Source organism: Chenopodium album, chromosome 12 (genome assembly GCF_948465745.1).
Source record: "Chenopodium album chromosome 12, dcCheAlbu1.1, whole genome shotgun sequence".
Lineage (NCBI taxonomy): Eukaryota > Viridiplantae > Streptophyta > Magnoliopsida > Caryophyllales > Amaranthaceae > Chenopodium > Chenopodium album.
Genome location: NC_137845.1, coordinates 34,218,070 through 34,236,936, shown reverse-complemented (window position 1 = coordinate 34,236,936; position 18,867 = coordinate 34,218,070).

Here is an 18,867-nt window from a genome sequence, read left to right as displayed (position 1 = left end):
ACTTCCGAAACAAGCTCATTTTACTTCAACTTCATTTTTTTCTTCATAAAAGCTCTCTTTTTCTTCTTTATCTTCTTACTCCTTCTAGTGGACGGTTCCTCACCATCAACACTATTGGAATTAACCTCGTCTTCTTGAGGGTAGAGCTCAAACCTTAGAGGAATATCAATCACCTCCTCATCCTTAAGCTTCAAAGACTCCTTGTTTTCTTCACTAACCTTCTTGCATTCAACACTCAAAGGCACATCATCACAAACCTTAAGAACTTTGTTAGTAGAAGAAACAATCATGTATACATTATCATTGGAATGAGGGGAATTGATGCACATAATTCCATTCACAAGAGACAAAGATTCATGCATCGGTTTAAGCTCAAAACTAGCCTTATTGTTACCAACTCTCAAAGTAATAAGACCTCCTTTCACATCTATCAAAGCTCCCGAATTAGCAAAGAAAATTCTCCCTAAAATGATAGGTATGTTATCATCTTCCGCTATCTCAAGCACAATAAAATCAACCAGAATTGTGAACTCTCTTATCTTGAAGGGAAACATCCTCAACTCTTCCCTTTGGAAACTTAATAGATCGATTGGCCAATTGCAATGTCATGTTGGTTGGAAGAAGCTTACCTAGCTGAAGCTTACTAAAGACTGAATAAGGCATGATAATCACACTAGCACCTAAATCACATAGAGCATTTTGGAACAATTTTCCATTGATTTTGCAAGGGATAGAGAAGTTACCCAATTCTTTCATTTTCTTGGGTTAATCATTATGAATCAAAGCACTACAACATTCCCCAACCTCTACCGAATCAATCTCATTGCACTCTGTCTTACCACTCAAGATTTCCTTAAGGAACTAAGAATATCTTGGCATTTGAGTCATGGCTTCGGTAAGAGGGATTGAAAGATGAACTTCCCTAAGCATATCAAGAAATCTCCCAAATTGTTCATCAATTTTGTTTCTCAAAAACTTTTGGGGATATGGAAGTTTGGGCTTGATTACCTCCTCTTTCACTTTTTCATCACTCTTCTCTTCCTCTTGGGCTTCCTTACTTACCTTCTTTGACATATTGATCTCTTTTTCCTCACTTGAATCACTCATCTTTTCATCTTCCTCACTCTTCCTAGAAACTCTCTCTTCAAGCACTTTCCCACTGCTTGTGGTGATAGGATACACGGGTTTCTTAGGTTTAACTCCTTGTGAGGGTAAAGAAGAAGGGGTAGCATTCACACTCTATTTCAAGGTATTAGCCAATTGAGTGATTTGAGTTTCAAGCATCTTATTGTGTGTAATCATCTCATTGAACTTTTTATCACTTACCAACATGTAAATGTTCAAAATCTTGGTTTGTTTCTTGATGATTTCTTCCAAAGTAGTTTTAGAAGATGAAGGTTGACTTAGAAATTCTCACCATTTCCTTGAGTTCTTGGAGCAAATCTGAGTGAGGGTCCCCTTTGGTTGTTGTTTTGAAAATTCCCTCGGTTTTGGTTGCTCCAATTACCCCGATTTTGATTTTGGCCATTGTTTTGGTATTGGTTGCCATAGCCTTGACCTTGGCTTTGGTTTTGATTATTATAGCCTTGATTATTATAGTTCCCTCAAAAATTTTAATTTCCTTGGTTTCTATAACCACCATTGTTATAATTATCAAAATTCCCTTATTGGTGAGCATTTCTATTCCCATAGTTTCTTGGACCATCAAATCTTTGTCCATTGTTGTTATTTGAAACAAAATTCACTTGCTCACAATCATTATTATCAACATCATCATAATTCACAAATGCATGTGGACAATTAGAAGAATCATGGTCATATGACCCACGTATATCACAAAACACACATCCATTTGGCATATTATTCGAAGTTGAAGGGGACTCTCATGCTTTGCACCACTATATTGACGCCTTTTTATCAAAGTGATCATCGCCGGTCTTATCTCGAAATCATTTATCGGTGTCGTAGGAGGAGCAATACCACTTTCAAACCTATAAGCTCCAGGAGTTCCTAACTCCTTCAATGCTACTTTCATATTAGCACCCATGCTTTCTCGTTCTTCTTCTTTATGGATTTCCTCTCTTAGGGGAATTGAACTTGAGGAACGATTGGCAACCCTTATCCTTGTTATGGTCCTCTCAATTTTCGGAGGAAATGGCACTAAATTTCGATCTCGTGCCTTATGCATACAAAACTCAAAGCAAAATATCAATAGCACGGCTACAAATGTAGCATACAAGGAAGAAAATCTTTTTGTATTTTCCAAATAAAATGGAATAGACTCAATTAACAATAGCAATCACCATGCCTTCCCCAGCAACGGCGCCATTTTTTACGAGAGGAAAAACCTAGGTCGTTGGAAACTAGATTTCCCGGTCAAAACAAAATTTGTAAAACTAAACCCAACCCTAGGTATAGGGGCAAGTCCAGGTCGAACCCAAGGGAAGGCGGTTTTGCTAAAGTCCAAGCTAAGCTATTCCGAAATCTTAAAACGGTGGGTTGGTCTATGCTATTGAAATCAATTAAATTAACAAATGAAAATCAATTATCAAAGCACTAGGGAATTTAGGATCCACATGCACCAATGATAAACTTGCTAATTCGATGGAATTTGATTAATTAAGCAATGCGAGGGAAAACGAAATTTGCAATCAAAATCACTCAAGAAGCTATTTCCTAGGGTCAAGCTAGATGTCTTTACAAATGACTTCAAAGGAAAATTGCAAATCAAGATCAATCGATAATAATAGCATCCAAATCAATTGTTCGTGTCATTGAAAGCTATTATGCAATCTATCATGATCATCAAGGTTAGCTACTCCTCTTCAAATCAAACACATGCACAAATTTCATCAACCAATTTAATCACATCAACAATCAAATCAATCAAAAACCCCAAATTAGCTATAGATTATCACCAATACATGCTTCACCACATTCCCTAGCAAAGGAACTACTCATTACTCATGGTAAAATTGAAAAGCATAACAAAAGTAATCAACAATCTAATCATCAACATTGTAATCCAAATATCAACAATCAAAATCAAGCTAAACAATAGAAATCCAACAATATAACTAAATCAAAAATAAAATTGCATTGAAAAGTAAAGGATTCTAACAAAACTTTGATCAATATCAAAGAGTAATGAAGATCACAATGTCACAATCATAACACAAAGTTTCTCACTCTAAAATCTAAGAACAATATCAAAAAAGCAAGAGCTTCTCTCTCCAAAATCCTAATCAAAATCAATTCTAATTCTAAAACAAGTCTTCTTCTCTTTTGAAATGAAGGAAATCTATATATAGTAAAACTAACTAAAGAGAAGTTAGTTAGACATCCAAAAGAGACCTCAAAAGGCACGGCCTCTCACTCCTAAGCGTGGCCGCAACAAAATGGGTACGAAAATAGGGGAAGGGGAGAGGTGCGGCCGCGCTAGCCACCTACGCGGCCGCTCACTGGGAGCAGGGGATATGCTTGGGTGCTCTCAAAGATGTCCCTTTGAGCTCCGGATGATGCATGTTGCTAAGGCAGTTTCTTGAAGCCATTACGACGGGTTCAACACCGTCTTTTAATGTCCACGCGGCATGAGAGCGCGACCTTGAAGACTTGACTCATGCATACCTTTGCTTTTGAGCTTTAAGTGGGGGAACCGGAACTCATTTTTGGCTTTGAATACCCTGAGAGAACGCCAATGAGCTTCTCGAACATCACTAAATTCCTAGAATCAAACAAAAGCAAACAAGTAAAGGAGAAAATGCAAAAGAAACTAAGAAATGCAAGAAAGTATGAAAGAAACTAAGGGAAATGCAAAATAGAGAAAATACAAGTAAAGCTAAAGAAAAAGAGGTAAAAAAGAAGTAAAAGTAATGAAAAATCATCCTAAAAGAAGCTAAATGAGTGCCATAAATGATACTCATCAAAACATCATCATCATAATCTCATCAAAGCATAATAACATTAGCAAGATCCTAGGCATGACACTAACAAGATTAATAACAAATCTTAGCTTGTCACTAAACATTTAAGATCAAAGCTTTAGCCCTAACATGATATTAGAATGATAGAAGAAAATACGAACCAACCTAAACATGATACTAGAAAGCAATAAATAACATCCTACATGATACTAGAAATCAAAATAATTAAAGCATGCTTTCTACAAGATATAACAATAAAATTACTCACTTTGATGCCTTGTATCTCTTTCTATCAAAACAATACACACGTTAGTAACTTGAAGGAAAATATTAAACAATAAATCTAATTAAAGAATTGAAATAAGATTTTGGACCAAACCCTCAGTTTTTAGCAACCTTTCAGGTCTAGGGCGAAGGCAACTTTGAGCTTGGTTAGTGCATATAAGACTCGTGAATGCGGTATTGTGTTTAGAAAATATAAGGCTTAGAAAGAGGGAGAAAGAACAAGCTTCTAACTTTTAGAGAGATAGAGAATAGAATTAGATGATTATTGATGATTCAAAACGAGGAAATAATGCCCCTATTTATAGAGAAAACATCTGAAACGTTTAGAAAAGAGTCAGAATTCAACTTGAAGTAAAACTGCCCCTATCGTGATGTGAAAGGCCTATCGCGATGCGATAAGCTTATCGCACCGCGATAGACTCATCGCAGTGTGATAGCGTGGCTACGATAAAACAGCTGTATGGAGTCATTCCCCTAATATAATTAGATGTTTAGAATCCATATTTATCATTAATTTAAAATCAGTTAATTATTAAAATATTTGTTTTATTCCAAATAAAATTCATTATCTTTTCTAAATAAAATAAAAGTATAATTATTAATCCTAATTCCATTAGAACTTAATATAACCTTCTAGATTATTCTAGAAGACTAAAGTCAATCCTAATGACTTTAGTAATAATAAATAATGGGCCTTCCACTTGATCATTAGGCCATATATAAAATTATTTTTGGCCCAGTTTAGTATTTTGGCCATAACTTCCTCTTTATTCATCGGAATTGGGCTTATAATATATTGTTGGAAAGCTCTTTTCGAGCCCCATCAAAATACACTATTAATGGAACCATATCACAGACCAAACTAAATTAGACTGGATATTTTCCATAAATAAGGTACGAAAAGAAATATTTTTGAAAACTGAAAGAAGTATTTTTCTTAAAAACAGGTGCAGCACGAGACTCTTTCACATTTCACCTCGTTTGATAATCAATTAAATGAAAGGTATTCATCACTGGGTTTGGTTTTGTGGAGACACAATGAGGTGTCTATAGAAGCCCCCACTTTGACTGAGTTTAGAGAAACGTAAGTTTCGTAAACAAAAGTCAAAGTAGTGATAGGGACGGAGAATGATTTAGAACGTTCGGAGATCCTAATTCATTCTTGTAACGCCGAGACCTGCAAACTAGTTTTAGTTAAATAGATAAAAGAGTTAGAAATACGTATCTTGCACCGTCGAGCACACGTCTCTAGTGTAACCGATTTTGTTTGCTGCATTTGTGACGACCTTCCTCAAGCCAGGGAATATCGCTTGAAGACCGCTCCGCTTGTAGCTGTCTTCAATGTTGTTGTGACAGTCCTCCGCAAGCTAGGGAACACCATCGAAGATTGCTCCGCTTGTAGCGATCTTCTACTGCTTTGTGACCATCTTCCGCAAGCTAGGGAAAATGGTCGAAGATAACTCTTCTTGTAGCTATCTCCCATTTTTGTGACAACCTTCCACATCTTAGGAAACACCGTCGAAGGCCATTCTGCTTGTAACAGTCCTCAGCTGTTTGTGACAACCCTTTACACCTTGGGGAACGTCGTCGAAGATCATTCTGCTTGTAACGATCCTCAATTTTTCTGTGCTTTGCTTAATTGTCTACTGTGCTGTTGCTTTGTTGTGATTTTGCTATGAACCAATATCTTTGGTGCTTACGATTAACCAATATCTTGGTGCTTGCGATGAGCCAATGTTAGGCGCTTAAGCTAAGTGAGACGATCATCATCAGGTCGACCACTTACTACGATTGTAATTGAGCCGAATACTAATCATGTCATCTTGCTTATAGGGGCTAACTAGCTTACCAAGGAACCCAATTTTCTGAATATTGTCAACATAAACCAATATGGGGCCTAAGGAATTGCATCGCTAAGGAAAGAAAATTATCGCCTGCTGCCACGTGCCATCGCGACGCACCAGGCCTGTCGCGTCGCGATAGCCTTATCGTGGCGAGATAATGTTATCGCATCGCGATGGAGTTGGGTTTCCAGTATTTAAACCCTTTCTTCCTCATTTTCGCTGTTTGCCTCATTTTTTCGATTTTGCTCGAAAAAAATTCTCCTTGCTCGTTCTTCTACGTTTCTTAACGAAATTCGCTCAAATTTTTGCAAATCAAATCTTATTATCTCTAGTTTGCCGATCTATGTAAGTTTTTCTTAAACTCACTTTATTTTTGGCGAATTTTGTGTGTTTTTGCTCGTGGGTTTTTGAAAATTTCCAAAACAATTTTGCTTCTTTTGCTTTGTTTGTTGAATTTCTTGCCATGAAACCACTTGTTTATGTCTGTATATTGCCTTAGAAGTATTTTGAAACTTGTTTGGCTCAATTCGGCATAGAAATGAGAAAGTTGCCATTGTTGAACACCTTGAGTTCGTGAATACAATGTGGCTTGTTCTTCATGTTTTTGCTTTCTTTCCATGCTTAATTTGTCACAATATTTATCATAATATTGCAAGAAATTTTTTGATTTCTTAGAAATATTATTATTGTCGAATTAAAAAACATGCTCTGTTTTAGTACTACGTACTCTGTTTTTGACGAACATAGTATCATGCGGCTAGACGAACCTTAGACAGTATAAAACCCTCAATTTAATGTTTTTTTATGTCTTTGAACATGATTAGCATGACTCGTCGTCGAGGTTTTGGCTCTCGTTCTCGTGGGGCTCACTAGGAGGATGAGCATGTCGACGCAGGCGAAGGGACTTCCATTAGCCTTGGGGAGTTCCCTGATAAGGATGGGCATACTCTATACTTTGTGCCTAGGTTCCACATTTCAGATTGCGTTCGGCGCGGCATGACCGACGAGCGGGTTCGTTGCCATGATTCGGGCAACGATACCATCAGCCATCTGTACGACACCTACTTCGTCAACAACACGGAGCTGCGCGTGCTGTGAGAGTCATGTGGCTTGACTCTTTTGCTACAAGCCACTAGTGCTCTCTACTCTTTGCAGTCGAGTTGTTTCATCATACGAGGTTCAGTGGAGTTCTTTTGGGACACCACCAACACGTTCCATTTTCCATGGGGTGAGATGACCATCACTCTTGAATTTTCTATGATCACTAGACTGGAGTTCCATTTGACCGTGGTTCCTTTGGGTAGGGATATTACCCTTATGTCACTAGAAGTGGACGAGCTACTGGGTCCTATTGTCATTCGAGCCCATGCTGAGTCGAGATCAGTGTAGATGAGCGGCCGATCCATTCGTCGTACTCTGCTTGTAAAGGCCTTTCGAGATGACGTGTCCACCTCTGAGCAACAGTTGTGCATCTTCGTTCTTATTTTGCTGTCAGGGACCTTTTCTCCTGACAAGAGTAGCCGAGCGCTACTCTAATATCTACCAGCTCTTCGCGACCTACCATCGGTATTTTGCTTGGCCTATGATTACTTAATAGTGTCGTTGGTCTACTAACCCTAATCAAATTAATTATTTATAACCTAAACTACCCTAATACTAGTATAGGGGTAAGTAAAGGGTCGAACCCAAAAGGACTAAGTGTATCAATCTATGCTAATTAGACTACTAGGAAAGCTTGTGAGATAGAGAGAGGTTCAACTAAACACAACTAAGAACAAATAACTAAAGCTAGGGAAAGTGGAATCCAATTACATCAATACGTTCAATAACATCAAAAAATTAGATGAAAATGACCTCGATTAGGAACAATCAACACATTTAACTCACTCTCGCATAATTAAGCATGTTAATTATCCTACTAAACTAATTCACTCTCGTGCAACTAGCCTAGCAAAGGTATGTAAGAATTTAGTCCCTCCACCAACTCACTCTCGCGCAATTGATTGAAAATACAATTAAGAACATAGAATCAATTAGCTAGAAAGATTCTAATCCATAAAAGCATCATCCATACACAATAATCAAGAAACAATTTCATACTAACCACAATCAATCATTAAATTAATTAACATAACCTTCATCCATTTCCCTAGAACAAAACCTAAACTAACATGATGAACAAAAACAAGGAAAACAAGGTAAAATAATAATAAAAGCAAGAATCAAATAACAAAACTAATTAATCTAATCAAAACAACAAATAAATAAGCAAAAACAATAATAAATGAAAGCAATAAAGGTGAGAGAAAGTTAGGAAGACTCATTGAATTCATGAGAGGAAAAATCCACAAATTTGCTTCTTCAAAATCCCAAAAACTCCATGAAAAATCCAAGCTTTCTCTCTCTAAACTAATCTAACCCTAAGGGAGAGAAAATAAAAGAGCTAAACTAATCTAATCTAATCTAGGGTAGAATAAAGTTAAGTGAAAGTTAAGAGGAAATAACCCCAAAGGGGTATTTATAATACAAGCTCAAATAAAATAAAATAAAAATAAAATAAATAAAACTAAATGAAACTAAATCTAAAAACAAAACTAAAATAAAATGAAAATAAAAGAAAGAGAAATGGAAAACATAACCCCCAAAATTCCCTTCTTTTTTCATTTAGCTGCTCTGTACTTCCATCATCACCATCACGCATCATCAATGGCTCAAATCAAAACACCATCATCACCGACATCAGTAGCAATCAATCAAGGCCGTTAAATTTTCATTAAAACTCGCTTGAGAAGCTCGTGATTGACCCACAATTGCGCGCCCGCACAGACATCGCACAAAGGTCGCGTGATAGCTTCTGCCTCGACTCTGATTTTGGACTCCAATTTGTGCGCCTTCTGACAGAAATGCGCGGCCGCGAAGCTCCAATCTAATTGGACCTTAATTGAGGTTCGATTGTTTGCAAATGGTGAAGAGGGGAGGCCGGAATTCGCTGCGGTTTTGGTGTTGTTTGGGTGGTTGTGGTTGAGATGGGTTTGCTGCGGTGAGTTACGGTGGTGATTGCTGGTTGCTGGTGGTTTTGGCGGAGGTTGATTGGAGGTGGTAAGGGAGTTGCGTGGTGGTTGATTGGAGAGGAATTGGAGTTGGTTTTGTTGGAGTTGCGGGTGAGGGGCTGCTCGGGATTGTGCTGCTGATTGGAGGTGTTGTGGTTGCTGCTGTTGATGTGCGTGGTTGTTGTTGTTGGTGTTGGGTTTGTTGCGGGGTGAAGCAGCAGGGGATTGTGGTTTGGTGTTGGTGAGTTGCAGTGCTGCCGGGGCTTTATGGTGGCTGAGGGGTTGGTTGCTGATGGTGGTTCAGGGCGGTGGATGTTGTTGTGTTAGTTGTGGCTGGTGGTGTTGGTGTTGTGTGGGGTGAGATGCGTGGCTGGGATTGGTGGTGGATGGTGAAGGTTGCTGGTGTGGTGTGTGTTTGTTGCTGAGTTGGGAGCAGGGGATTGTGTGGTGTAGGTTTAGAAACGGTGTGGTGTAGGTTAAGTTGGCAGCAATAATTAGGGAAGAGCAGCAGCTTGTGCATTTGCCTCGAACCTCGGACAAGAATAACTTGACACTCGAACCTCAATCCGAACGCAAACCTACACACCCAAAGAAAACCGAGGAGAGGATTGGGACATAAAATAAAATAAATAAAATAGAAATAAATAAAATGAAAATAAATAAAGGACGAAATAAAATAAAACCAAGACAAATAAAATAAAATAAATAAAATAGCAATAAAATAGAAAATAAGGGACATAAAACTAAACTAAAAAAAAATAATTAAAACTACGCAAGCAAATAAAATAAAATAAAATACGAAAATAGACTAAAACTAATAAAATAAAGAGAATAAACTAAAACGCTCCAAAAATACTCAAAATAAATATAAAAGACGAGAATAATAAAATAATAGAAATAAAGGATAAAAAGGGTGAAATTATTGGAAAATAAGCCGGAATACGACTCAATAAACACCCTAAAAGTGACATAAAAGTCACTTATCAACCTTCCATCTTTGGAGCCAGCTAGGCCTTCGCAATGAGGGCTCCCCATTGCTGTTAGTTGGGGAGGCTGTTATCCTGGTTTGGACACTATCGCACTTGTTCGAGAGGCGCTTCTCTCGGTATTTATTGCTGTTTATCATTTCTATTTGTCCTGTTCAACAGGATTCTAACTCATGGATATCTCTTTCACATGAGCCTGAGCCTCTTTTCCGTCCATGGGCTGAGTTGGACGTTCCTACGCGAGCCATCGTGTATACATCCCAGTGTAGTTACTTTCAGGGGGCGTACGAGGCTGTGGTGTATTTGGGCGAGAGAGTTGCGGTTTAGCACTCTACGGAGTTTTTTGTGGTTCCGCGATGTCCTCCACCACATATGATGGATCAGGAGGCTCTTCGAACTCACATGGAGTGGTCACCGGCTGGCGAGGGTTGGCATAGGCATAGTCATCCAACCCAGTACTATGCCTGGAAACTCTTGCTGCGATTGGATCCACCGCCTTGTGTAATGGAGGAGGAGGAGGTGTGCTTTCATATCTTTCAATTTGTTTACCTTGTGGTAGCCTTCAATGATTTTGTCCGTCAGAGTTTATCTTTGCAGGATGCGGCTGCTGCGGAGTTTGTACCTTGGCCTTGTCCGTCACATATCATGAACCTTTTAGGCCCATAGAGGAGATGATTCCTCCACCCCCTGAGGAGTGGGGTCTGGTGGAGAGGTTGATTCCTCGCCATTAGACTTCGGTAAGTTATCTCTGATACTTTACTGCATGTATCTTTTTAAAATCATTTCTAACCCTTTTTTTAATTTTGTAGTTTTCTCGTGAGGTGATGACAAGGATGGCGAGAGCTATGGAGAGAGAGGTATGGATACCTGAGGGTAGGAGAGAGAGGTATGGATCTGAATCAAGACGTCGCCGCACCTCGGTTGATACTCAAGGTCGACGAGAAGGGTCGGACCGCACTTTCGTCATGGAGGGTTCTGGATCCGCTACTGAGGAGGATGTGAGGCAGCCTCTTGGTTAGGATACTTCGGTGCCGATTCCTTTCACGGCTGGTAGTACGTACGAGGTCTGCTTGTCTTCGCCGTAGCCACAACGGCTAGAGCCTCAGTAGTGTGAGCCAGGATGGGATGACCATACTCTTTCGATTCCTCCGATTGGAGAGGCTAATGCTGGGTAGGAGGTGAATCCGCGGACTATGCAGTTTTACGATACCTTCGAGATTCGTCCTCCGGGATCATAGAAGTACCCGTGTTTATTCATCCTTTGACTATATAGGACTTTGCTGTTTTCATTGTATTATTGACACTTATGTTTAGACATATTGTATATACACACTTTTATTATGTCTATTCAATTTCTTGCATTTTATTTTTTTATTTTATGTGCATGTGAGTGTGTGAAAAAAATTGTTGCAAATTTTTGCGCAAAAATTTCGGTCATTTTTATTACTAATGGAGGGTATCCGACTTTCTGCCCAAAAAAAAAAATGAAAAAATAAAATGAGATTTGATTACAAATAAGCTTTAATTACTTAAACTTAAAAATAATCAATATGGGATGAGTGTTTGAAGGAAAGTTGCCAAAAATCAGATTGGATAAGGCTTTGAAAGGATTAAAAACCATAAAGTCAAAGTAAAAATCTGAATCAAAGTTGGAAAAACGCGGCCAACATAATGGGTGACGCTAACGCAGGCAAGAGCAGGCTATCGCGGCGCGATAGCCTTATCGCGGCGTGATAAACTTAAATTCTCGAATCCATCCAGGATTTAGTTTGCGCTGACCCCTATTTATAAATAGCCCCTAAATATGCCGATTTCAGCATAATTCGAGCAGATTAAAATACTTAGCTTTTAATATTCAATCAATTAGTCATGGCTAAGACTTTTAGTGATTTACTCGTGAGTGGTGCCGGTCTCTGACTGCTAAGGAGAGAAAAGAGCTTGACTCTTTTTCACTTGGGTGGTTCATATGGTATTAAGGGGGTAGATATTGATATAGACTTTATTTGTACCGCCTTAGAATATTGGGATTCAAATACCCATTGCTTTAGACTAGGTGATGATGAAATTTTCCCTTTATCTGAAGAATTTTGTGCCATTCTTGGCTTTCCTTCTTTAAATTTTGCGGTAATTCCTAAGGTAAGCGAATATTATTATAAAGATTTTGAGCATTTCCTTAACCTTAAGGATAGGGAATTGAAGGATATAGTTCATGGTAATGTGATCAATTTAAAAGAATTTACACGTTTTTATTTTGATAGACCACGATCTGAGTCTTTTCATGTTTATAAGAGAAGGGCTTTCCTCTTTTGTATGTTTAGCCAATATCTCCTCCCTAGTATAAATATTCATGAGTTAAGCAATATTGGTATTTGTCATGGAGTAAATTGACTCAGGGAGAAATCCAATGCCATTAATTGTTGGAGAAACTATGGTTAGCTTAGATGAATTAAAAAAAGATCCAAAAGCACCTCTTCGAGGTTCTCCAATTTTATTACAGATAGAAAAATTGATATTTTTAATTACAGAAATAAAAAATATTTAATTTTGTATAGTAATACTAATTATTTGCATTGAAGTTTTGCTGATTTGGCTAATGGAAAGGCTTGAATTAATTAGCCCTCCTGGCAACATTGAAAAGTATACACGCACCAAATTGTCTTGTCAGAAGGAAGAAAAAATTTCCATAAAGATGGGTCGTCGGGAGTGGAGTAGAATCTTTGAAACTCGCGACTTCTCCATTAAATGAGTTGTTCCTTGGTGGAAAATAAAGAAGATGGTTGGTGTCAATACTCAACCCTTTTGTTGTCTTCCAAGCTTGTCTAAGTTAAGTTTTTACTATCCTTCTAGAGTAAGAAGACAATATGGCCTTGCTCAAACCATTTCTTTCGGGGATTTTCGTCGCCCTTTGAATTTCCCGTTTCACAAGATGTAGAAAGATTTGACGACTATTGTTGCGCTAGACCTGTTTGGGAAGTTGTTACCCATAAATTTCCTCCTCCTTTGTCTAGAGATGTGGAGCAGTGGCTACTTGGTAGATCTCAAAAGGACAAGAACAAAGTCCGAAACATGAACAAAGACATAACTAGTGCTAAAGATCGCCTAGGAGATAAGAAAATTCCTCCTAAAGATTGCCTAGTTGCAGGAGTTGAATTCAATACTTCTATTATGCCTAAGAAAAGGAGTATTGCAAAAGGCAAAGAGAAAAGGAAAGCTGAATCTATGGAAAAGAAAGCATGGGTTGAAAAGAAGATTGGTGTAATGGCCAAGGGAGAAATTATCTCTATAAAAATTGTATGCAGATCATCTGAGGGATCCTTATTGGAGGGAGCAGACAAAAATTGGAAAAGGGCTAGAAAAGAGAAGACCGATTAGCGCATTGCTTTACTTCCAATTTATTAGTCATTTATTTTATTTTCAAGTCAATTTTATTTTTAAGCTTTTCTTTTAATTCCATCAATAATATAATATTTTTTTATTAATCATTAATGCAATTTTTTTTTCAGCTTTTCAAATTAAATTAACTTTTTATAAAAATTTATTTTATTAAAGCAATGAAAACAACTGTGAATAAATTACGAAAATAGTTCGAGTACGGAAGTCGAAAATTCTTGAAATACACCAAAATTTTCCTAGATTGACAAAATGTATTGGCACTGGAATTTTGAACCCATCGCGGTGCGACATCGCTGTCACGACGCGATGATTTTGTTGCGGCACGACATACCTTGTCGTGGCGCGTTGGTCTTGCATTTTGCGTGATGCTCTTTCTGCTTTAGCGAGCTGATGTAGGAGTGCGCGGTTTGCAAAAATTAAAGTGGCCGCACCCCGTAAAGGGTTGCCTACATATCCTTTCCTTAGGAATCAGGCCAAATGTAGCTCTTTTTTAGTATACTACTCAAGATTTCATGGGTAGAATTTCTTTTCTTAAGTTGGTCAAGATTCGTCATGTTTGAAAACTCATTACCATCCGTATCGGTTAGTTTTGCGGCACCTCCTGATAGGATAGTGTTGACGATGTATGGTCCAGACTAATTAGGCCTAAATTTTCCCCTTGGGTCTAGAACATTTTTCCTTAATGATTTTAACACCAAGTCTCCTACTTTGATGTTTCTTGTCTTGAACTTCATATTAAAGTGTCTAGCCATGCTTGTTTGATAGCATTGATTATGATGTAGAGCCTCTAGTGTTTTTCATCAAGTAGAATTAGCTCCTCATATCTCGCTCTAGTCCATTCAACTTTATCGAGTTTACTTTCTAATGCGATGAGTAAAGAAGGTATTTCTAGTTCTATAGGTTGTGCGACATCCATTCCATAGACTAAGGAAAATGGCGTATTTCCTGTGGATGAACGAATTGACGTGCGATAACCCCAAAGAGCAAAATGGAGTTTGTTAGGCCAATCCATGTAGATTTCTGTCAATTTTTCGATAATAGTTTTTAAGTTCTTGTTGGGTACTTTTACTCGCTATGTGCTTGAGGTCTATATGGGGAATAGTGATGATGTTGAATTCCATACTTTTGAAGCAATTCTTCACATTCCGCTTGAAAGTGAGTTCCATTGTCACTTATCATTTCATGTGGGACTCCATATCGGCATATAATGTTTCTTTCGATAAAGAGTGCTACATGCTTTGCGGTGAGTTTTGTTTATAACGCTGCTTCAACCCATTTCGTGAAGTAATCAATTGCTACAAGAATGTATTCATGATATCTTGTTCCAGGAGGGGTGATTTTTCCAATAATGTCTATTCCCCATGTTGAGAAGGGCCATGGTGATGTATAAGTATAGAGGAGAAAAGGAGGAACATGTTGCAAATTGGCGTACATTTGGCATTTAGGGCATCTTTTTACGTATTGATGGCAATCCCTATTCATGGTAGTCCAATAATATCCTTGGCGCATTATCTTTCTGACTAGCATTTTGCCATTCATACGAGTTCCACATGCTCCTTCGTGGATTATCCTCATTTCCCTTTGAGCTTCCTTTTTGCCTACACATAGGAGAGCCCTACCTTTAGGTACCCTTTTGTGTAATTCATCAAGACTCAATTTCCTTAAGAATCCTAACCATCAAGGCTAGTCTTTCCAAGGCATCAGTAAATTGATTTTCTTCTCTCGGTAGATATGTATATTCTACCTTTTCAAGTTGATCGGTAAGAGTTTCTAGATATGTTTAGTAAGGAGCCAAGCTTTCACTCCTTACTTTCCATCTTTTTGAAATCTGGTTGATGATTAAGAAAGAATCTCCGAATATTCGAAGTTTCTTTACTCCCAATGCCAAAGCTGTTTCGAGGCCTACCACGCATGCTTCATCAGCAGCATTGTTGGTAACGTCGAAATCTAACTTTATTAAGATTGGGACGTGTTCTTCTTTGGGTGATACTAATAATACTCCTACACCACATCCTTTTTGGTTGGAGGCTCGGGCAAAGTATAATGTCCAGGTATCATCTTCTGTAACCTTCAAATCTTCGTCTAGAAAATCGTTCTCATGTATTGGTGTCAAATCTTTTATTGGAAAATCCGCTAAGAAGTCCGAGACCACTGATCCTTTAATGGCCTTTTGAGGCATAAACCTTACATCGAATTGGGGTAAGTTGACTATCCATCTGGATATTTTCCCGTTGAGTGTATATTTCTCGAATAGATGCTTAAGTGGGTCCATTCGAGATACTACGTAGACTGTATGGACGAGCATGTAGTTTCTTAGCTTTGTTGTGGCCCACACTAATGCGAGGCACAATTTTTCAAGCGGTGTGTAGCGTACTTCAAACTCGAGCATCTCTTTACTTAGGTAGTAGATGGTGTTTTCTTTACCTTCTACTTCTTGTGCAAGCATGATTCCCATTGTATCTTTAGTGACTGTTAAATACAATCGAAGAGGGATTCCTTGAAGCGCTGGCGCTAATACAGGAGGATTAGCGAGATAGTCTTTGATCTTATCAAAGGCTTTTTGACACTCATCGTCCCATATTACTGGCACATTCTTTTTGAGCTTCTTAAATATTGGTTCTCATATTGTAGTTAGCTTAGATATGAACCTAATTATGTATTGCAACCAGCCAATAAATCCTCGAATCTATTTCTCGGTTTTGGGCGGTGGCATTGACATGATTGCTTTGATCTTGGTTGGATCTATCTCTATTCCTATAGAGCTAATGACATAGCCTAAGAGTTTTCCTAAGCTGACTCCAAAATCACACTTGGTTGAATTTAACCTCATGTTTTATTTCTTTAGCCTTTCGAAGAATTTCCTTAAGGCTATTTGATGTCCTAGACGGTCCTTTGATTTTACAATCATATCGTCCACATACACTTCAACCTCTTTATGTACCATGTCGTGGAGCAAGGTAGTCGCTGCTCTTTGGTAAGTAGCACCCGCGTTTTTCAACCTGAATGGTAACACCGTGTAATAGTTAGTGCCCCAAGTTATTATGAATGTGGTCTTTTCCATGTCTTCTTCAGCCATGAGAATCTGGTTGTATCTTGCTTATCCATCCATAAACAAGAGGAGTGTGTGATTTGTTGTGTTATCTACTAAAATGTCGATGTGTGGTAAAAGGGAAGTCGTCCTTTGGACTTACCTTATTTAAATCTTTGTAGCCGACACACATTCTTACCCTTCCATCTTTTTTAGGAACTGGTACCAAATTTGCGACCCATTCATGGTATTTGTATACCTTAATAAACCCTGCAGTTATTTATTTTTGAACTTCCTTCTTTTATCTTAAGAGCTACGTCGGGTTTCATTCGACGTAACTTCTGTTTTACAGGTTTCATTCTTGGAATTAGTGGTATTGTGTGTTGAGCTATCTCTCTATTTATTCCTGGAATATCTTCGTATGACCAAGTAAACACATCGATGAATTCTTTTAGTAGATTAATTAAATCGGTTCTTTCTTCTTTATTAAGAGTTAAACCAATTTTAACTTCTATTTTAATGGTCGGATCTTTTGAGATATCAACCGTTTCGGTGTCTTTAATTACTAGTTTTTTTGTTTTCAAGTGTTTCCATTGCTTAATGATTTCTTTGTCACTTTCATTGTTAGTTAAGCAATGCTCGTCATCATGGGTAAGAGAATGACACGAGGAGTAAGTAAATGAAGACATATTATTGAAATCGGAAATCATTGCATTAAATAAAGAAACGTCGGTTGGGACTTGACTACTAACTATCCTAGGAGTGGGTTTTGGACTAGAAGAGATAGAAGGAGACACGACTATAGAAAGTTTAGGAGACATGACTACAGAAGTCTTGAATTCAGACTCAGACTCAGACTCAGAATCACACGATTCAGACTCATTAAACATCGGTCCTTGTCCTGTTGTTATGGAGATCTTTCTTCCACTTGGTGTAGTAACTTTCACAGTCTTTCGCCATCCTCGAACTAACCCTTTGTCGGGATAATGAGCTTTGTGGGATCAAAGTTTTCACTTTGTAAGACCGTTTGGATAAGCGCAGAATCATCGTCGATACGCTTAGGCTCATTCTTTCCGTAGCTAAAGAGGAGTTCTATGAAATTAAAGTCAAAGCATGGGGGTGCTTTCTCCTTGTGAATAGGAGTTGGGATCTCATCTAGGAAGTTGCAATCCAAAAAGATTTTGAACCCTGGTTGTCTTACCCCATCTTTGACAAAAGGCTCAGGGAATTCATGGCATGGATAATCTTTACCCTCTTTTATTAATTGTCCATTTAGAGTGAGAGGGTAATGATCCATTGGGAATGCTTTCTTTTGGGTACAAGTATTTCTCCGCGCATTGATCTTTTCCCGGGATTACTTATAGTCTTTCGGAGTCGGTTCGAAACCAAGTCCAAAAGTATATAATTTAGGAAGGCCAGGTAATCCCATTTGCGTCGCTATTCCCTTCTTCTTTCCTACAGTCATTCCAGGTTAGTGCCCTTGTTTTCTGAGAATGCCATTGACTATCATGTTCAAATGGAGGTCGTAGCAAAGAGAGGTCTTTTCATCTTTCTCAATGAAAGAGACCTCTTCAGCATTGAACCCCCATAAGTCTTCATCATTCTCATCATGTTCCACATTTATGAATGGTTTATCAATTGCTTTGATCCTCATAGGAGAAGCATCGATTGTGAAAGGAATTCTTCCAACTATAGCTTTCACTTGCCGATGAAGGGGTGAAGGGACAACCTTAAGGTCATGAAGCCAAGGGCGTCCCAACAATAGGTTGAAAGAGGCTTTGATATCTACCACTTTAGCATGCTCAATAACCCCTGTTGTAACATTCATGGTTACAATTCCAAGGGCTTTGCGACGAGTGTTTTCATAAGCTCTTAAGCCTTGTGTAGATGGGGATAAGTCTTCATCCTTTATTCCTAGTATCCTCGCAGTTCTAAGTAGAAAAACGTTAATTCCTGATCCATTATCCACAAGGGTCATTAGAACGTTAATTCCTGATCCATTATCCGCAAGGGTCATTAGAATGTTCATCCATTTGCAAACGACTGTGAGATTCAAGGCTTTATTATGTTTATCACCTTCAGGAGTCAAATCCTTGTCACAAAAGGTGATTAAGTTGATGGGACTAGGAAGATCACTGGTTAGGAAGTTGGCTAAACCTTCAGGTGAGGTTTCTGAATCTATCCCTACCTTTTGCTATGGCATCCATTACTGCGAGCCTATGCTCGTAGGATGTAGCTAGGAGTTTTCATACGTTCATCTCGACTTAGTCTTTTTTAGTTGTTTGACAACATCGTTGTCTTCTATGATTGGTATGGGAACTTGTTGAGTGGTAGGAATGGGTTGCGTTGTGATGGGAG